General features: G+C 37.3%; 1 protein-coding gene and 1 pseudogene across 1 annotated transcript in view; one reads left to right on the top strand and one right to left on the bottom strand.

The window, feature by feature from the left end:
- The window catches only part of MAOB (monoamine oxidase B), a 137,039-nt gene that overhangs the window by 5,549 nt on the left and 109,556 nt on the right, over positions 1 to 21,934 (top strand). The gene's annotated exons all lie outside the window — the stretch shown is intronic.
- On the bottom strand, positions 19,138 to 19,534 carry LOC109438129 (large ribosomal subunit protein eL32; annotated as a pseudogene).

The following is a 21,934-nucleotide window of genomic DNA, read 5'->3' as shown; positions in this document are numbered from 1 at the left end:
GAGCTCAGACTCACACTGGCTCTGTGGTCTACTGTGTTCCTGATCAGGAGAAATTTTGGAAGCCCTAGATCTGTATTTCAGCATCACTCCAGCCTTGCTGTTATTCCAATTCTGACCTGGTCCTCGCTTCAGCAACCTGACTCCTGTCTTAATTATAATAAATAAATGTATTAATAATACATGATAATGCTATTTATTAATATTAACTATTTAATAATTATAAATAATAATAAAAACTAGTGTACTGAGTATTGTTTACATGCTGGGCAAGGCATTAGGAGCTTGACTTTTCTGGGTGTAGAATGACAAAGCCCTGTTTCTTCTGCTTGATTCTATTACCTGGAGCACATTGATAGGAGGGGCCTGCTTGGCGGGCCATGTGGGCAGACCAGGTGCCACTAAAGCCATAATTTCTAGGTCTTTGTATATTCTCAGAAGTCACCAGAGCACGTTTAAGGCTTGACTTGTTTATTATCAATTAGCAACAATGTCTTCTCCTCTGGCTCGGTATTGAGGTCTAGGCTCCCTGTCATCCGGGGGCAGTGGTACAGCATAGAAGGTTAAGATCTTGGTGTCTACCCTGGTTCCACTACTAAGTACCTATGTTACCTTAAGCAATATTGATGACCATTTCATGCCTTAGTTCTCTCATCTGGAAAACAGAGATAATAATGATATCTACTTCAAAACATGGTTGAGAGAATTAAAAGAGAAAATGCATGTAAAGTGCTTGGGATGGTGCTTGGCATTTGGCAAGCACACAGTACATGTGGGCTTTATTGTTAAGTGGGCTGACAGAATGGCCACTAAACATTAATGGGTCTGAAGTGCCACTGTGCCAGCTGACTGGACTCGACTGTCAAACGTTGGCTTAAGGAAGTGGTTATTGGCTGTGTATGCACATGCAGTAACAGGGACGCTGCTTCCCAGCCCTAATTTCTTGATTCCATATGATTTGCTAACGTAGATGATGTAAGAAACCCAGCAGCTAAACTTAAAGAAAAAGCTTAAGGTCTAGTTATTTTTTTTAAATTTTATTTTATTAAATTTATTGGGGTGACAATTGTCAGTAAAATTATATAGATTTCAGGTGTACAATTTTGTAATACATCATCTATAAATCCCATTGTGTGTTCACCTACCAGAGTCAGTTCTCCTTCCATCACCATATATTTGATCCCCCTTACCCTTATCCCCCACAACCAACCTACTTACCCTCTGGTAACCACTAAACTATTGTCTGTGTCTATGAGTTTTTGTTTCTCATTTGTTTGTCTCGTTCTTTTGTTGTGTTTGTCTTATATACCACATATCAGTGAAATCATATGGTTCTCTGCTTTTTCTGTCTGACTTATTTCGCTTAGCATTATGCTCTCAAGATCCATCCATGTTGTCACAAATGTTCCTATGTCATCTTTTCTTACTGCTGAATAGTATTCCATTGTGTATATATACCACGACTTCTTTATCCATTCATCTATTGAAGGACATTTTGGTTGTTTCCATGTCTTGGACACCGTAAACAAAGCTGCAATGAATATTGGAGCATACGTGTCTTTATGGGTAAATATTTTCAGATTTTTGGGGTAGATACCCAGGAGAGGGATTGCTGGGTCATATGGTAATTCTATTCGTAATTTTTGAGGAACCTCCACACTGCCTTCCATAACGGCTGCACCAGTCTGCATTCCACCAACACTGTATAAGGGTTCCTTTTTCTCCACAGCCTCTCCAACACTTGTTACTATTTGTCTTGTTGATGATAGCCATTCTGACTGGGGTGAGGTGATATCTCATTGTGGTTTTTATTTGCATTTCTCTGATGATTAGTGATGTTGAGCATTTTTTCATATGTCTATTTGCCATTTGTATGTCCTCTTTGGAGAAATGTCTCTTCAGGTCCTCTGCCCATTTTTCAATTGTGTTGTTTGTTTTTTGTTGTTGAGTTGCATGAGTTCCTTGTATATTTTGGATATTAGTCCCTTATCGGAGGCACTGTTTGCAAAAATCTTCTCCCATTCAGTTGGTTGCCTCTTTATTTTGTCGATGGTTTCTTTTGCTGTGCAGAAGCTTTTAAGTTTCATATAGTCCCATTCGTTTATTTTCGCTTTTAGTTCCATTGCCTTTGGAGTCAAATTCATAAAATGCTCTTTGAACCCAAGGTCCATAAGTTTAGTACCTATGTTTTCTTCTATGCAGTTTATTGTGTCAGGTCTTATGCTTAAGTCTTTGATCCATTTTGAATTAATTTTGGTACATGGTGACAGATAGCAGTCCAGTTTCATTCTTTTGCACGTGGCTATCCAATTCTCCCAGCACCATTTATTGAAGAGGCTGTCTTTCCTCCATTGTATGTTTTTAGCTTCTTTGTCACAAATTATCTGTCCATATTTATGTGGTTTTATTTCTGGGTTCTCAATTCTATTCCATTGGTCTATGTGTCTGTTTTCTGCCAATACCATGCTGTTTTGATTATTGTAGCCCTGTAGTACAAGCTAAAGTCAGGGAGTGTGATACCTCCAGTATTGTTCTTTTTTCTTAAGATTGCTTTGGCTATTCGGGGTCTTTTGTGGTTCCAAACAAATCTGATGATTTTTTGTTCTATTTCTTTAAAAAATGCTATTGGGATTTTGATGGGGATTGCATTAAATCTGTATATTGCTTTGGGTAATATGGCCATTTTAACTATGTTGATTCTTCCAATCCATGAGCACGGAATGTCTTTCCATTTCTTTGTGTCTTCTTCAATTTCTTTCAAAAATGTCTTATAGTTTTCAGCATATAGGTCTTTCACATCCTTGGTTAAGTTTATTCCTAGGTATTTTACTCTTTTTGCTGCAATTGCAAAAGGAATTGTTTTTTGTATTTCTTTTTCTGAGATTTCATTGTTAGTGTATAGGAAAGCAATGGACTTTTGTATGTCTATTTTGTTGCCAGCAACTTTACTGTATTCGTTGATTGTTTCTAATAGCTTTTTGGTGGAGTCTTTAGGGTTTTCCATATATAGCATCTCATCTGGAAAGAGTGACAATTTGACTTCTTCATTCCCAATTTGGATGCCTTTTATTTCTTTCTCTTGCCTGATTGCTCTGGCAAGGACTTCCAACACTATGTTGAAAAGCAGAGGTGATAGGGGACAGCCCTGTCGTGTTCCTGAACGTAGAGCAAAGGGCTTCAGTTTTTCACCATTAATTATGAGATTAGCTGAGGTTTTGTTATATATGGCCTTTATTATGTTAATGTATTTCCTTCTATACCGATTTGTTAAGTGTTTTAATCATAAATGGCTGCTGTATCTTGTCTAATGCTTTTCCTGCATCAATTGATATAATCATGTGATTTTTGTCCTTTATATTGTTTTTGTGATGTATCCCATTGATGGTTTTGTGGATGTTGAACCATCCTTGTGCCCTGGGGATGAACCCCACTTGGTCGTGGTGAATAATCTTTTTAATGCATTGTTGTATTCGATTTGCTAGAATTTTGTTTAGGATTTTTGCGACTGTATTCATCAGAGATATTGGTCTCTAGTGTTCTTTTTTTTGTGTTGTCCTTACCAGGTTTTGGTATCAGGGTAATGTTGGCCTCATAAAATGAGTTAGGGAGTACTGTCTCTTCTTCAATATTTTGAAGAATTTGAGAAGGATTGGTATTAGATCCTCTTTGAAGGTTTGGTAGAACACACTAGTGAAGCCATCTGGTCCTGGACGTTTGCTTTCGGGAAAGTTTTGGATGACTGATTCAATTTCGTTACTGGTGATCGGTCTGTTTAGATTTTCCATTTCTTCATGGTTCAGCCTTGGAAGGCTATATGTTTCTAAGAACTTGTCCATTTCTTCTAGGTTATTGAATTTGGTGGCATATAGTCCTTCATAGTATTCTTGGATGATCCTTTGTATTTCTGTGGCGTTCGTGATAACTTCCCCTTTTTCGATTCTGATTTTGTTAATTAGTGTCTTCTCTCTTTTTATCTTAGTGAGTCTAGACAAGGGTTTGTCAATTTTGTTAATCTTTTCAAAGAACCAGCTCTTTGTCACATTAATTTTTTCTATTGTCTTTTTGTTCTCTATTTCATTTAGTTCTGCTCTAATTTTTGTTATTTCCTTTCTTCTGCTGACCTTGGGTTTCACTTGTTCTTCTTTTTCTAGTTCTTTAAGGTGTAACATGAGGTTATTTATTTGGGAGTTTTCTTGTTTCTTGAAATAGGCCTGTAATGATATAAATTTCCCTCTTAAAACTGCTTTTGATGCATCCCAAACATTTTGGTAGGATGTATTTTCATTGTTATTTGTTTCTACGTATCTTTTGATCTCTCCTCTAATTTCCTCTTTGACCCAGTCATTCTTTAAAAGTATGTCATCTAATCTCCATGTATTTGTGTTTTTTCCTGCTTTCTTTTTGCAGCTGACATCTAATTTCAAAGCCTTGTGATCAGAGAATGTGCTTGGTATGAATTCAATCTTCTTAAATTTGCTGAGGCTGATTTTATGTCCCAATATATGGTCTATCCTTGAGAATGTTCCATGTACACTAGAAAAGAATGTATAGTCTGATCTTCTAGGATGAAGTGCTTTGTAAATGTGAATTATGTCCATTTCATCTAATGTGTCATTTAGGGCTGCTATTTCGTTATTTATTTTCTGTTTGGATGATCTATCAATAGCTTTCAAGGATGTATTTAAGTTCCCTAGTATAATTGTGTTTTGGTCAATTTCTCCCTTTAGTTCTGTTAGTAGTTGCTTGGTATATTTTGGTGCTCCCTGATTGGGGGCATAAATATTGATGACTGTTATGTCTTCTTGTTGTATGTTAGCCTTTACCATTATGAAATGTCCATCTTTGTCTCTTGTTATCTTTTTCACCCTGAAGTCTGTTTCATCTGATATCATTATGGCTACACCTGATTTTCTCTGGGTACCATTTGCTTGGAGTGTCAATTTCCACCCTTTCACTTTGAGTCTATGCTTGTCCTTGTAGCTGAGATGTGTCTCTTGGAGACAGCATATGGTTGGGTTTAGTTTTTTGATCCAATCTGCTACTCTGTGCCTTTTTATTGGTGAGTTCAGTCCATTTACATTTAGGGTGATTATTGATATGTGAGGATTTCCTGTCATTCTATCTTTAGTTTTCTGGTAAGGCTGTGTCTCCATTGTTTCTTTGCCTTTTGTTGTTGTCTATTATTTCTGTGTGGTGGTATTCTATGATGTTTCCTCTGTTTCTTCTTTTATTACAGTATATATTTCAGTTCTGGATTTTTTTGAGTGGTTACCCTTAAGTTTATGTAAAAGAAAGTTTGATATTTAGAGTATTCCATTTTCTTCAGCACGCTTACTTTCTCCATTCCCATATTCCGTTCAGGCCTTTACTCTCCCCTTTTTATGTTTTGGTTGCCACAAATTGTCCCTGTTGATGGTGGTCGAATAGCCTCCTTTAGTATTTCTTGTAGTGCAGGTCGTGTATTAGAAAATCCCCTCAGCTTCTGTATATCTGGAAAGGTCTTTATTCCTCCTTCATATCTAAAGGATATCTTTGCTGGATATATTATTCTTGGCTCATGATTTCTCTCTTTCAATAGTTTGAATATTTGGTTCCACTCCCTCCTGGCTTGTAGAGTTTCTGCTGAAAAATCTGATGATAATCTAATGGGCTTTCCTTTGTAAGTTACCGTCTTCTTTTCCCTGGCTGCCTTGAGGATTCCTTCTCTGTCATTGATTTTAAACAGCTTCAACACATTGTGTCTTGGAGAAGGCCTGTTGGGATTGAGGTAATTAAGTATTCTATTTGCTTCTTCGATTCGAGGATCCAGTTCTGTCCACAAGTTTGGGAAGTTCTCATCGACAATTGGCTTGAATATATTCTCTGTTCCTTTCTCTTTCTTCTCCTTCTGCTTTGCCCATTATTCTTATATTGCTCTGTCTGATGGAGTCAGAATGTTTTTGTAGAGTTCTTTCATTTCTTTTAAGTCTCAAGTCTCTTTCTTCTTCCGTCTGTGTAATTTCCAGGTTTCTATCTTCGATGTCACTGATTCTTTCCTCCATCTGGTCAACTCTACTACCTAAGCTGGTTATTTCATTCTTAATTTCTTCTATTGAGTTCTTAATCTCCAGAAATTCTATTTGGTTCTTTTTAAAAATTGCAGTCTCTTTCGTAAAATGCTCATGTTTTTCTTTGATTGTGTTTCTGAGTTCATTAAACTGCCTTTCTGTGTTTTCTTGCATCCCATTGAGTTTTTTCAGAACTGCAATCTTGAATTCTCTGTCATTTAAGTCACATATTTCCATATCTTTAAGTTCCTTTTCTGGAGACTTTTCACTTTCTTTCTGAGCTGTCTTGTTGCCTTGGTTATTCATGGCAATTACTGATTTATTATTTCTCTTCCTAGACATCTACAGGAGTGGCTTCTGCAACAGGTTGATAGGAAGAGGTCTTTCTTTTGTTTTCCAGTACTTGTTGGTAGAATGTTTTATTTTCTCTCTGACTGCAGCCTTTTTTTCTCTCTCTCACATGGTAGTGCTATGTTTTCTCTGCACTATTCCAGCTTCTCACACAATGGGGGGATTCCCTGGGATATGGGTTTCTCCTCTGTTAATAGTTCGCGTAGATCACAGGGCACAGTGTCTGTGTGGGTATGCGGAGAGCTTTTGAAGTTCCAAAGCTCTTCTTGCACCAGATTCAGAGACTGTATGTTTCAGCAGTTCTGTTTACTCCTGCAGGGATCCGCCCAGATAGGTGGGGCCAGGGGCGGGGTGAGTTGTGAGAGGTGGCCCAGAGCAATGTTGGCGACCACCACCACAGCTGGTCCTGCTTTCACAGCTCCCTCCCCTTTGCCAGAACTAGTTGGGCTGCGAATCTGTGTCTGCAGTCCACAGTTCTCAGAACAGCAAATATTCTGTTCTTTTGATCTCACACTGCTACTGTTCCGCTTCTAGCTCTGGGCAGGTGGGTGCGTGGCGAGCTCTGGGAGGGTAGGGAGGGGGCGGCTAGTCTCAGTGCCTAAGGCTTCTGTTCTCTGCTCGGTAGTGAGGGCTTAAACCACTGTTTTCAGCCTTCTTCCCTCAGTCTTTTCTCCGAAGTGTCTGCCGTGAGCGTTGGATTCATCCGTGTTATATGCTGCCCCCTCAGCCCTGTGGGCCATAAGCGGAGCCCTAGCAGTCCGAGTTCTTCCCTCTCCCGCAGGTGCGGTAGTTCCGGGATTCAGCGAGCTCGGAGCACCTAGGTAGGTCTGCGTCCTGCACCCGTGCGGCACCATCTTTGCACTTCTCCCTTCCCTCCTCCCCCACTCGCGTGATTCGCTCACCTTTAGATAAATTCAGTAGTGTGCCTCTTCGTCTTGCCTGTCTCCTGTGCAGGGAGTCCTTTGTGGAGTTACAGTCGTTCTGTTAGTTGTAAATTCCAGGGGAGATTTACAGAGTTTCACCTCACGCCGCCATTTTGATCTCTTGTTCGTTCTTTTGCACATGGCTTTCCAATGTTCCCAACATCATTTATTAGAGGCTTTCTTTTCTCCATTGTATGTTTTTGGCTCTTTTGTCCAAAATTATCTGTCCTTATTTATGTGGTTTTCTTTTCTGAGTTTTCAATTCTATTCCATTGGTCTGTGTGTCTGTTTTTCTGCTAATACCATGCTGTTTTGATCATTGTTGCTCCATAGTACAAGCTGAAGTAAGGGAGAATGATACCTCCAGCATTATTCTTTTTTCTTAGGATTGCTTTGGCTATTCAGGGTCCTTAGTGATTCCATACAAATATGAAGATTTTTTTGTTCTATTTCTTTAAAAAATATCATTGGGATTTTCATGGGGATTGCATTAAATCTGTATATTGCTTTGATTAATATGGCCATTTTAACTATTTTGATTTTTCCAATCCATGAACATGGGATGTCTTTCCAAGAATGTTTTTTGATATCATTTGTTCACACTCACATGGCCGCAAAGGCACAGACTGAGAAGATTTTTGTAAAGTGTTTACCTTATGCAACTGATATGCATGTCATCAAAGTTTGTTTTAAAATATACTGCAGCTTATAACTGAAAATCAACTGTTTTAATGATTCCTGTATTTTTGACTATAAATACATAGATAGCCTCTGAGCAAAAATTTATCCTATGAATTTAAAGAGATAATTTGGTTTCTAACTTGCTTTTCTAACATTTTGGACCTCTAGCATTTTGGACTTCTAGCATTTGGACTTCTAGCATTTTCATGTTTCATTGACATAGTAAAGTCCATGTAATGATTCAGTGTCAAGTATTATTTTTTCCAGGTATCAAAAATGTTAACTAGTATGTTATCACAAAATTCTAATATGTTAGTGCATTTCTTTATTCCTGTCAAGATTCAAACTGTGGAGGCATATACACTTGACTGATGTACATTGATTTAGAACTTCTATAGTTTATTTAAATAACATTTAAAATTAGCAAATTATAAGCTATTACAGGTGACAAGATCATACGATAATGGCAGATGTCAGTCAGCACCTGGGACAAATGACATCTGTAGAGTTGCATTTGATCCTGTGTCAGAACTGCCACTAACTTCAGTTGCAGCTCTAGATTTGATGGCATTATACATATAGTCTTAGCAGTGCTCCATATCTCAATATCTCTATTACTACATGTCATTTATCATGTTTAATTTAAACTACCTTTTTAAGCATCTGTGAACCCTCACCCAACCATAGGCTGCCCAAATTCTGGGACTTTGTATGATTTATCTATCTCTGGTGTTTAGCAAGGTACCCATCCACATAGCCCCTAGAAATTGAAATAAATTGGTAGAATCCCTTGATCAGGATCATGGGTCTTCTCAGGTTTTGGACTTAGAGAAGGTAAACTCCATAACCAGAAATGTACTGAAAGAATGGAGCGAACCTTTCACCTTCTGGAGGAAGCCAGGTAACATAGGAGTTAAATGGTTCAAATCCTACAGTGTCCCTACATGGACTATTTCCTCAGTCTCCAGATCCCCTCTTATAAAGTAGAGTGATGGTCCTGGGGCTAATTCTTAGAAAGCTCAATACATTTTAAGTCTGCTATTTTTACCAGTCAACTGGCAATTCTTAACTGAGGGGATCCTGGAAATATACAAGATTTAGTTTTCTTCTAAGTCCAAAAATGAGCCAAATTGAAAGGCTGTGTTCAGAATGACTGTTTTTATCCCCATAACAGAATGCTTTCGAGATTTACTCATGTTAAATGGGCAACATTACCATTATTCAAGGGCCCTAAGTTTGTTAGGCTTAGGTTTTTAGTAACATGTTTGTATAAAAGTCATTATTTCCTTTAAGAGAGGGGACATAATAGTATAAAAGTCATTCCTGAGTTTGAACATTCAAATCACAAATAGCTCTTCCCAGCTAAAAAATATTTACTGTAATAGAATCATTGGTGACTGAATATGGAAGCATCTTTAGTGTTCTTAGCTACTAGTGAGAGCACCTGGTTTTCCGTCCAAGGAAAAGCAGACCAAGAGAGGCCAAAGGGTTGGCTCCAGGCCTCACAGCCACGTCCTTTGAATAAAATTACTGTCCTGGGGGATGAACCCCAGCTTTATGAGTAAATGCAATTTGAAACAAGAACATGACCAAATGGTGCTGAGTGCAAAGTAAAAATCACTATTACTTCGAAAGCAGTGTTTCTACTTTCTACTTTCATGTTCACAAAATGGATCCATCTTCAGCCCCCCTCAGTTAACTAAGTAAACAAAGGCACTATAGAAAACCAAGTCCTAGTAGGTAATGTTTCTAAAGCCAGCATGTATTTATTTACTGAAGGGAGGTCAGAAAAAGGGTAAGACCGAATTCCCACCCTCAGGAAACTTAAAATGCAGCTGGAGATACAAGACCAGCACATTCAAGCTATAAGGGATGATTCATAATAATATATACTTGAGTTCTGTACTGTGGGACTCACGGGCTAAGTTAGATAAAAGAAATCAATGAAAACCCAAGGAGTTGGAAAAAGTCTCATTAAGGGAGTGGAATTCGAACAGGTCCTGAAGAATAGTCAGGGTTTGGGTAGGTAGACAATAGAGAGGCTTTAAAGATCAGAAGGATAATATAAGTTATAGAGCCACAGGCTCCAGGTCACAGCTGATATTTCTATTTATAGGAAGGTAGAAAACCCAGCACAGAATAATGGGATGGGGAAATACTGGTAATAAAGTTAACAGAAGGAGGATCAAACAATGAGACACTGGAAAGCAAAGTGAGTAGTTAGATTTTTCTGGAGTTGGAAATAGGGAGTCATTGAAAATTTATGCTATAAAAATAAGGTGTGCAGTTGTGTGCCTGATAGGTAGAAAAGGGCAACCCTAGAGCCAAGGAAGCCAAGAGACGGGTAGAACTTCAGGAACAGGTTGAGAGGTGATCAGCTGTTTATAATGAATTGGTTTATTTCAACCCTCTAGGTAAGTTGCAAAAGGAAAAGGGAGAGGGGAGGCAAGAATGGGAAGGAGAAGGTCTTCAAAAGCACACGTTGCTTTCTTCTATTTTGCTGAGAGCCTTTCCAGAAAACAAGTATCCAAAAACATATATTGTTTTTCCTCTGAAGCTTTATCATTGAAATTGAAGAACTTGACTATATTCAAATTTTTGCTTAAAAAAAACCTCAAAGAGATTTTCCTCCCAAGGGCTTTGACCCAGTTTACTAAACGAAAAACACACATTTTGGGCAATCTCAAACACAAAGTAAATGGTTTATCCTATTTTTTTATATAAAAGTTGTCATTGAAACCTATTTTTTTGTGAGAGAGGGGGCATAATCAGAATCCATCTTTGGGTAGGCCTGACCTTTCAAATGTTAGCCATGTTACCATAGTCTCCTTTTAATAGCACCTTAAATGTCATACTCTAATTAATTTCCCCATCATGTCAGAAGTTTAAGCTCTTCATCTTATGTTAATGTCATCTCTCACCAAGGCCCTTTTCCCACTCTGACCTCATCATCATTACGAACATTTATTAGGATTGCACAATGGTGAAGGTGACCTATTAGGGTCCTTAGTTTTATTTGCTGTCCTTCCAGCCTAAATAATCCCCCCTTTTGGTTTACCTCAAAAACACTTCAATGATTCTTTCATATTGAATTTGGAATCCTGTCCTCATCTTTTGGAGTTGGAGCTACTTTTTATTCTAGTGACCCCAGTTGTGTTTTTATCTTAAATTGTGTCTTTATAAATATGTCTTTAATTATATCTCACTTTTGTGGGTTATTTTCCAGTTTTTTACTGGAAAGAGCAATAAGCTCTTTAGAGGAGGTTTTGTTATCCAACAGGGCCTCTTTTTCAGATAACTTAAGATACAGTGAAGAATTAATAACCAAATTAATTAATAACCAAGATTCCCTAAAAAATTTTTAAGAAAGGCCACTGATGTAAATGAAAGATGAAATCATATTCCTTCTTGGTGATTTTTTTTTGGAGAGGTGGAATCATTTTTTTAATAGTGTAAATTGCAGGAATAGTACATATTTATTGTGAAAAATCTGTACATTAGAGAAAAAAGCAAAAAGAAAATGAAAATTATGCATAATTAATCTTACAAAAGAACTAACCACTGTTACTATTGCCACCTACATTTTCTTTTTGCAAATTATCTATCGTATTTACTGCATACATTGATAGCCCTTTTAAAATAAATAATAGCATATTTTGAATGTATGTTTAATCATGTCTTAAATGTTCTTCTTTCATACAATCTTGATAACTTTATAATACTTCATATGATTATATTTAGTTTAACCAATCTCCCATCACTGAACACCTGTATTTCTAAATTTCTGCTATTTTAAACAAAGCTATTATGAATATCCTTATATCGAAGCTATTGTGCATAATTGTGATTATTTCTTTAGGAAATTCCTAAAAACAAATGTTGGTAATCCTTTGAAGGCATTTGATAATTATTGCAAAATTGTTATCCCCAGAAAGTTTTACCAATTTACTTTATGGCAGAATATGTGGGATATAAAACTGAAAGCAACAAACAAACAAGACAAAGAAACAAAGAAACAAAAACTGATATACACAGACAACAGTGTAGTGGTTACCAGAGGGTAAGGGGGGAGAAGGGAGGTAGAAGAGGCAAAAGGGGTCAAATATATGGTGACAGAAGGAGAAGTGACTTTGGGTGGTGAACACACAATGCAATGTACAGATGATGTATTGTACAAATGTATACTTGAAACCTATATAATTTTACTAACCCATGTCACTCCAATAAATTTAATAAAAATTAAAAAAAATGGATTTCTTAATTACTTCAATAGGAAACCAGCAACCCCCACCCTGGCACAATACAGAGAAAACCATAGTTCTTCCCAGTTTATAGTTGTAATTTCGTGAAGTTTTAGGTACTATAAATTACAAATATCTTTAGTTTTGTAAAATTTCACTGGTGGCAAGTAAGTTCTGCTTTTTACAGTATATAGGCAAACAGGTTTTTTGTAATTAATGTTTTATGCCTACCATTGTTTACTAGGAACACATATCATATATTTTTTATAGTATTTTAAAAAATTTTGGATACCATTTATCCTGTGATTCTAGAAGTTTACCATCATTAATTAGATAATTCTGTTGTTTCAGTGCAGAAAATAAAATAAAATAGCTCTGTAACAAATCATTTTCTATGGTTAATTATTTTTACCCATCAAGATAAGACATGAATATAGCCTTTGTCCACAGTCTATTGTAACAGCTGATCAAACAGCTGTTTCCTGTTTTACATTTTAATTTCCTCTCTTGTTTGCATTCAAATCCTATGATAGATTTTAGTTTATTTAGGAGTCCTGTAAGATACAGTTGACTGCCTCAGTCTTGAATAGCTCTTTTAAGCTATGCCAGTTAGTCAAAATCAAACAGCCCTTTTTAAATACTGATGATAAGCACACACAAAGGGGTACACTGAAATGAGTTATCCTTGTTCATCAAATGTGTTTTTCTATCTTGTTGTTTCTGCCAGGGAGAAAAAGAAGTCAAATTTGCTCATTTGTTCATTCATTCAATGAACCTTTGTAAATGCCCTATTTACCAAACATTGGGCTAGGTGTGGAGATATACAAATGGGAGGGGTACACCAAGCAGAGGGAGGCATATACAACTGCATACAGGTAAATGCTCTGAAGGGTGGTGGGAAAGAAACCTGATAAAGTTCATTTGATTCAGATGACAGAGGAGAAGAGGATGGCACCTTCACCTCAGAGCCTCAAAGGACCTGAAGGAAGATTTGGTGATAGGATTTATTGGAGAGATAATCAGCCAATTAAAATATTCTTCCTTAAAATGTAGCTTTAAGCAGTTGAAACTGAAATCTATGCTGTAATATACACAGGGTGTTGAAATTTCAGTTTCACTCTTTTTACTGTTGGCCCTAAAGTGGCTGTGTAGTAGATGCTGTAGTGGGCTGCCCCAGCACCCTTCAGAAGTTATTCCCCTGTGTTGGGTGCTGTTGGTTCACAACTGAGCCCCTCTTTGGAAATTGCCCTTGACTTTGGGGATCTGACTCACCTAAGGGCATGCCTCTTCCCTTGGAGTACCCTGCAACAGGTGTGCGGGTGTAGAGGCATAGACCCTTGCCTTGATTCAGGACGACTCTGAAGGGTCATCTCAGCTTTGGAGCTACCTATAGTAGCTCTGTTGTGACTGACTGCATCTCAGTTCAAGTCCTTCCTCTGCTCAGTACTGCTGAGGCCTCTGTTGTGACTGACTGCATCTCAGTTCAAGTCCTTCCTCTGCTCAGTACTGCTAGCCTTACTGATTTACACGTGTCGAACCCTAATAAAGCTTCTACATGCAAATCTGTTTTAGAGGCTGCTTACCATGGACCCTAATCTAGACAGATAATAATTGAACATTTTTGTTCTGCATGTCACAAGGTGTTCTAACCATGAAACTTTAGTCAGTTGGAGGTGAAGGCCATTAAAAGACTTGACCTCTTTTAGGATTCAAGAAACCGAAAGGGCCTAGGGAAAGTGCCGAGCCTCATCAGTTTTGGATAACCTCTTTTAGGTGCCCTGAGCCCTTGGAACAGGGGTGGAGGGTGGAGGCTGACTGCTACACTGGCCCAAACAAGCTCCAGGGAATCTAATTCTTTTTTCACCACTCTGCAGGCAGATTTAAAGCTGAAATTCATAGCCTCTGATCTGGAATTGCTACAAATATGAATTTCTTCCTTTATTGGAAAAATTTGTGATAGTGCAGGCAATGGATAAATTATGAAACAGACAACCCTGATCTGTGACTACTAGATAAAGAAGGTCATGGGCTGTCCATCTATCCCAGGCTACCATTTTGGGTCCAGCTCAGATTCTGGGTTTTTGGCAAAATAGTGCTGTTGATGTGTACCTCTATTCTTTCCCTAATCCTACTACTATTTTATCCAGCATTCTGTAGGATTTTTCACAGGGAATTGAAGATAGTAAAAGTGATTGTAAACATGGGCAATTGAATCCTGAAGACACAGAAGAAAATAAGACTGTGAGGGATCTGGTTGGTAGTGTTTGAGTACAGGGCTTAATAGATTGGGAGTCTTTGGTTAAAGGACATTCATATTAAAGGGATTTGAGCAACTTAAATAAAAGGATAGGTGATTGTGAGGGAATATGCTGTGGAGTTTTGACAGGTAAGCTTTTGATTGTGCTTCTTGGAAATGACCATTGATAGCATTTAAATGAGTTACAACATTTTGAATTGGCATGTCCAGAGATATGATCCTCTGTGTAATTCAACACATGATTTAAGGTCCAGAAAAATGTCTTTTTCTAAAGAAATACAAAAAACAATTCCTTTTGCAATTGCAGCACAAATAATAAAATACCTAGGAATAAACTTAACCAAGGATGTGAAGGACCTATATGCTGAAAACTATAAGACATTTTTAAAAGAAATTGAAGAAGACACAAAGAAATGGAAAGACATTCCGTACTCATGGATTGAAAGAATCAACATAGTTAAAACGGCCGTATTGCCCAAAGCAATATACAGAATTAATGCAATCCCCAGCAAAATCCCAATGGCATTTTTAAAAGAAATAGAACAAAAAATCATCAGATTTGTTTGGAACCACAAAAGACTCCGAATAGCCAAAGCAATCTTAAGAAAAAACAACAATGCTGGAGGTGTCACACTCCCTGACTTTAGCTTGTACTACAGGGCTACAATAATCAAAACAGCATGGCATTGGCAGAAAAGCAGACACATAGTCCAATGGAATAGAATTGAGAACCCAGAAATAAAACCACGTAAATATGGACAGATAATTTTTGACAAAGAAGCTAAAAACATACAATGGAGGAAAGACAGCCTCTTCAATAAATGGTGCTGGGAGAATTGGATAGCCACGTGCAAAAGAATGAAACTGGACTGCTGTCTGTCACCATGTACCAAAATTAATTCAAAATGGATCAAAGACTTAAGCATAAGACCTGACACAATAAACTGCATAGAAGAAAACATAGGTACTAAACTTATGGACCTTGGGTTCAAAGAGCATTTTATGAATTTGACTCCAAAGGCAAGGGAAGTAAAAGCTAAAATAAACGAATGGGACTATATGAAACTTAAAAGCTTCTGCACAGCAAAAGAAACCATCGACAAAATAAAGAGGCCACCAACTGAATGGGAGAAGATTTTTGCAAACAGTGCCTCCGTTAAGGGACTAATATCCAAAATATAAAAGGAACTCATGAAACTCCAACAACAAAAACACAAGCAACCCAATTGAAAAATGGGCAGACGACCTGAAGAGACATTTCTCCGAAGAGGACATACAAATGGCAAATAGACATACGAAAAAATGCTCAACGTCACTAATCATCAGAGAAATGCAAATAAAAACCACAATGAGATATCACCTCACCCCAATCAGAATGGCTATCATCAACAAGACAAATAGTAACAAGTGTTGGAGAGGCTGTGGAAAAAAAGGAACCCTCATACACTGTTGGTGGGAATGCAGACTGGTGCAGCTGTTATGGAAGGCAGTGTGGAGGTTCCTCAAAAAATTATGAATAGAATTGCCATATGACCCAGCAATCCCTCTCCTGGGTATCTACCCAAAAAATCTAAAAACATTTATCCATTAAGACACGTGTGCTCCAATGTTCATTGCAGCTTTGTTTTCAGTGGCCAAGACATGGAAACAACCAAAATGTCCTTCGTTAGATGAATGGATAAAGAAGTTGTGGTATATATACACATTGTAATACTATTCGGTGGTAAGAAAAGATGATATAGGAACATTTGTGACAACATGGATGGATCTTGAGAGTATGATGCTAAGCGAAATAAGTCAGACAGAAAACGCAGAGAACCATATAATTTCACTGATGTGTGGTATATAAACCAAAAACAACAAAAGAACAAGACAAAAAAATATTAGCACTTAGAATTTAAGCCAGTCTTCAAATCATGCATTTTATATATATATATATATATATATTCTTTTTTTCTTTTTTAGTTAATTAAAGTTTCTTGGGGTAACATTGATTAGTAAAGTTACATAAATTGCAAGTGTACAAGTGTATAATACATCATCTGTATATCACATTGTGTGTTCACCACCCAGGCAGTTCTCCTTCCATCACCATATATTTGATCCCATTTACCCTCATCTACCACCCCCCACAGCTGTTATATGTATCTGTGAATATGTTTTAGATCATATTATTCACATTTCATCCTGAAGCCTTTAGCATTGAATGTAAAAGACCTGGCATTTGCTTTAAGATTTCTCAATATTTTCCCCAAGGAATTGCTGAACCTTTCGCAAAATATCTGTAGACAAGGTGTTCGCAAAATCCCTGCTTTATATATTTCTGCATAGAAATTTACTGCTTTAAAATCTTAGAAAATGGTATGGATTACTGTAAGACATACATTTTTTTCACAATAACCATACAAAGCACATGTCTACTTGTAAATTATTCTTATATGTTCTGGCAGGGTAAGTCAGGTAAAAATTAATAATATGAGATTTATTAATATTTAAAATATATATACAAGTGATTTATGATGCAAATTCCTCAAGTGGTTTTTGATTAGTATTCATCTATTTACTTATAAATTCTTTTTTTTTTTTGGCAACCATCTCCTTTGGCAACCATCAGCTTGCTTGTTTTCTATAGCTATGAGTCTATTTCTCTTTTCTTTTGTTTATTCGTTTATTTTGTTTTTTGTTTTTATTCCACATATAATTGAATTCATATGGTATTTGTCTTTCTCTGTCCTGCTTATTTCACTTATCACAATATCCTCTAGGTCAATCTTTGTGGTTGTAAACAGCAAGGTTTCATTCTTTTTATTGCTAAATAATATTCTAAAAAATATTGCATTGCATATATACCGGGGGTGTCAAACAAATGTATACAAGTGGACACTTTGGTTAATGTTGTTGAAGCAGTAGTTTGCCATAATCAGAAATGTCTGGATGCTGATGGTAACCCTTTTTTTATGGGTATATGTTGAGTATTACAATTTTTATACAGTTTTCCTTACTTAAAATGCGTACACACACACCACATCTTCTTTATCCATTCATCTATTGATGGACATTTAGGTTGTTTCCATATCTTCGCTATCACTAGTAATGCTGCAATGAACATAGGGGTATAGATATCTTTTTGAATTAGTGTTTTTGTTTTCTTTGAATACCCCGAAGTGAAATTACTGGATTGTATGGCAGTTCTATTTTTAATTTTTTGAGGAATCTCCATTCTGTTTTTCATCATAGCTGCACTAATTTACAATTCCACCAACAGTATATAAGGGTTCCCTTGTCTCCATGTCCTCCCTTTCAAAATATAGCTCAGACCTGTCCACCTCATTGTTTTCGTACCCCTCCTGATCTGGGGTTTCTCATGTGGACCACTGTACTTCCCAGAGTCTGCTCATTTACATCTCACCATTCTATCCAGCCATTCTACAGTCTGCTTTTTTCCTTTTTTATTGTGATAAAATATATATAGTACAAAATATACCATTTGAGCCATTTTTAAGCATACAATTCCGCAGCATTAAATACATTCACATTGTTGTGCAACCATCAGCACCACCTATCTCGAGAATTTTGTCATCATCTTAAACTGAAACTCTGTGTCCATTAAACACTAACTCCCCATTCCTTGTTCTCTTCACCCCCTGGCATCCCCCATTCTGCTTTCTGTGTCTGTGAATTTAACTACTTTGGTAACTTCATATAGGTGGAATCATATAGGATTTGTCCTTTTGTGTCTGGCTTATTTCATTTAGCATAATGTCTTCAAGGTTTCATCCACCCAGTTCTTTCTTACACTGAAGGAAGAATAGGTTGTTTTTAATGGGAAAACAAAGTTAACTTTGATATTTTTAAGATATAAAAAAGTGTTTATTGTCAGAAGTGAAGGAAATGAAGTTGTTCAAAGACAAAGCTGATTATCAGTTGGCCTTCACCCCATCCTAACCGTCTTGAGGTGACCCGTGATAACAGCCTGGCATGTATCCTTCCAGACTTTTCTCCTGGCAGGGCAATCTTTCTTAAATATAAAGCTAATGAGGTAACTCTTCTGCTTTAAACCCTTTAGGGGTTTCCCATTAACTCCAAGGTAAAGTCTGAAGTGAAGACTGTGGCCCAAGCACGCTGCCCAGGCCTGAGCCCTGCCTGCCTTGGAAGCCTCACCCCCCATCACTATCTTCCATTTGCTCTGCAGCCATACTGGCCCACTTTCAAGTCCTTGAATAATCTACCACAGTCTCTGGCCTTTGTACTTGCTCTTCGTCGTGTGGAATCTCTGCCTAGCTCCCCTCTCTCCCATCGACCACTTTGGTAATTCTTGACCATCTTCTAGAATTTATTTTAAAACTCACTTTTTTGTGGTCTCCTTATCTGATTGCCTTTTGCAAGCTACACTGCTCTTCCCAGTTATACCTTTCTGTGGCACCTGGTTTTATACCTTTTCTGCCCGCCCCTATTATAAGCTCCGGGGGCAATGGACACTCTGTGTCCTTCTCCACCTGTCACAGTGCCTACACCTGGTAGGTTCACAGTAAATATTGTTTGGCTTATTGAGTCTTTGAGAACTAAATTTAGAACTTTGGATTTCTTTGGGCAGAATTTTATGGTTTTATTAACAGAAATACAATGTGCACACAAGCTATTTATTCATTTTCTTTGCTGTGCAGCCTGGTGTTAGGATTGGTGACGATGGCCAGCTGGGCTGCTCTTTCCACAATGGCTTTGCAGTTCTTTAAGGAGATGTTGTGAGCAATCTCAGCACAATAAGCACATCAGCAGCACTTCAAGCTCCTTGACGTTGTGGACCAGGAACTTCTGAAAGCCACTGGGCAGTATGTGCTTTGTTTTCTTGTTACTCCCATAACCAGTGCTGAGCATCACGATCTGGCCCTTGAATCTTCTGCACACCCTATTGTCAGTGCCTCTGAGTTTCCACCAGTTATGCTTAATTTTGATATGTCTGTCTGATTGGTGCAGGTTGAACTTCTTGATCCTCTTTTTGAAGATCTTGAGCTTCACCAGTGGTCTGAGGGCAGCCATGATGCCAAGTAGGAGATGGCTGCCACCACCGTAGGCAGTGCCGAGGAAGAGCTAGAATTTTGGATTTTAAATTGCATTTGGACCCTTCTGTGTTGCCCTCTTTTCTGAGTAACAGATAACTTCCGTATAACACGGCTGTTAGGTTTCTAAAATGCCGTGTTATGCGAATCCGTGTTATACGAAGCAAAGAACTAGTACAAAAAAGGGAGCTAGGTTCCAAAAATTAAAAAAAAAAAAAAAACCCACATAGATACCCAGGAGAGGGATTGCTGGGTCATAGGGCAATTCTATTCGTAATTTTTTGAGGAACCTCCACACTGCCTTCCATAACGGCTGCACCAGTCTGCATTCCCACCAACAGTGTATGAGGGTTCCTTTTTCTCCACAGCCTCTCCAACACTTGTTACTATTTGTCTTGTTGATGATAGCCATTCTGATTGGGGTGAGGTGATATCTCATTGTGGTTTTTATTTGCATTTCTCTGATGATTAGTGACGTTGAGCATTTTTTCATATGTCTATTTGCCATTTGTATGTCTTCTTTGGAGAAATGTCTCTTCAGGTCATCTGCCCATTTTTCAATTGGGTTGTTTGTTTTGTTGTTGTTGAGTTTCATGAGTTCCTTGTATATTCTGGATATTAGCCCCTTATCGGAGGCACTATTTGCAAAAATCTTCTCCCATTCATTTGGTGGCCTCTTTATTTTGTCGATGGTTTCTTTTGCTGTGCAGAAGCTTTTAAGTTTCATATAGTCCCATTCGTTTATTTTAGCTTTTACTTCCCTTGCCTTTGGAGTCAAATTCATAAAATGCTCTTTGAACCCAAGGTCCATAAGTTTAGTACCTATGTTTTCTTCCATGCAGTTTATTGTGTCAGGTCTTATGCTTAAGTCTTTGATCCATTTTGAATTAACTTTGGTACATGGTGACAAATAGCAGTCCAGTTTCATTCCTTTGCACGTGGCTATCCAATTCTCCCAGCACCATTTATTGAAGAGGCTGTCTTTCCTCCATTGTATGTTTTTAGCTTCTTTGTCAAAAATTATCTGTCCATATTTTTGTGGTTTTATTTCTGGGTTCTCAATTCTATTCCATTGGTCTATGTGTCTGTTTTTCTGCCAATACCATGCTGTTTTGATGATTGTGGCCCTGTAGTACAAGCCAAAGTCAGGAAGTGTGATACCTCCCTTATTGTTCCTTTTTCTTAAGATTGCTTTGGCTATTCGGTATCAAATGTATGGTGATGGAAGGAGAACTGACTCTGGGTGGTAAACACACAGTGGGATTTATAGATGATGTAATACAGAATTGTACACCTGAAATCTATGTAATTTTACTAACAATTGTCACCCCAATAAATTTAAAAAATAGGTTAAAAAAATTTCTCTTTAAAAAAAAAAGCATAGAATTATATTTTTATAATTAAGAGAAATATCTTTATTAAAGCAATTTTCACCCAAAGTATAACATATTAATATGTATTAAATAGTGTTTTCTTTGTCATCACTACTAAACACCTTTAACTGAAGGCATTTTCTTTTTGACAAGGTATCTTCATCCTCTGAACTTAATACCCCATGAACAAAATAGGTTTAAAATTCTAATAAATTTTAAAATTCTGCAGTCAAATCTGATACGACATCCATGCTCAAATGAAAAGTTTCAAATGAGTTATCTTCTGCTCTTAAAAGCTTTTATTACGTTCCATATTATTCGGGGATTTCCCTAATTTCGAATGAGATATTTTTTGCTCTTAAAAGCTCTTATTACGCTTCGTGTTGTTCGGGGATTTCCCTAATTTCGAATGAGATATTTTTTGCTCTTAAACAGCTCTTATTATGCTCTGTGTTGTTCGGGGATTTCTCTAATTCTCAAACTGTGTTAGACTGAAACCATGTTCTAGGATGCTGTGTTGTATGAGGGTTTCCTCCCAATGCTTGAACCGAGTTAGAGCGAAACCATGTTATAGAAGTGCTGGGTTATACAGGGGTTATTGGTACTTGAATATAGTTGTATGATGGGTTAATAATTATTAAACCACCTCGTTGGCTAGGAAAATTATATTTTTAATGAAGAGGGTTATTTCATTTTCACCGAGTCTTCCTGTCCCATTTTCTTCTATTATTATTATTATTAATTTAAGTCATTTTTATTGACATTTGCAAAACCATGGAGGGCTAAAACCAGTAGATTACCTCTAAAATATTCTATGGGTGACTTTGGAGAAGGCTTTTCACGTAATTGTATACCTTCACAGGTACACAAAATGTCCTTGAAACTTCTACCCTGGACTTAGACAAATTTCTCATCTTAGAGATTCCCAGGAAGAATTATTCCAGAGCATATTTTGTTCGGAGAGCATATATGCAGAGATCTAGATTACAATCGTACATACAGATTTC

Source organism: Rhinolophus sinicus, chromosome X, assembly GCF_036562045.2.
Source record: "Rhinolophus sinicus isolate RSC01 chromosome X, ASM3656204v1, whole genome shotgun sequence".
In the NCBI taxonomy this organism is placed as follows: Eukaryota; Metazoa; Chordata; class Mammalia; order Chiroptera; family Rhinolophidae; genus Rhinolophus; species Rhinolophus sinicus.
This window is presented reverse-complemented; position numbering and strand designations above follow the sequence as displayed.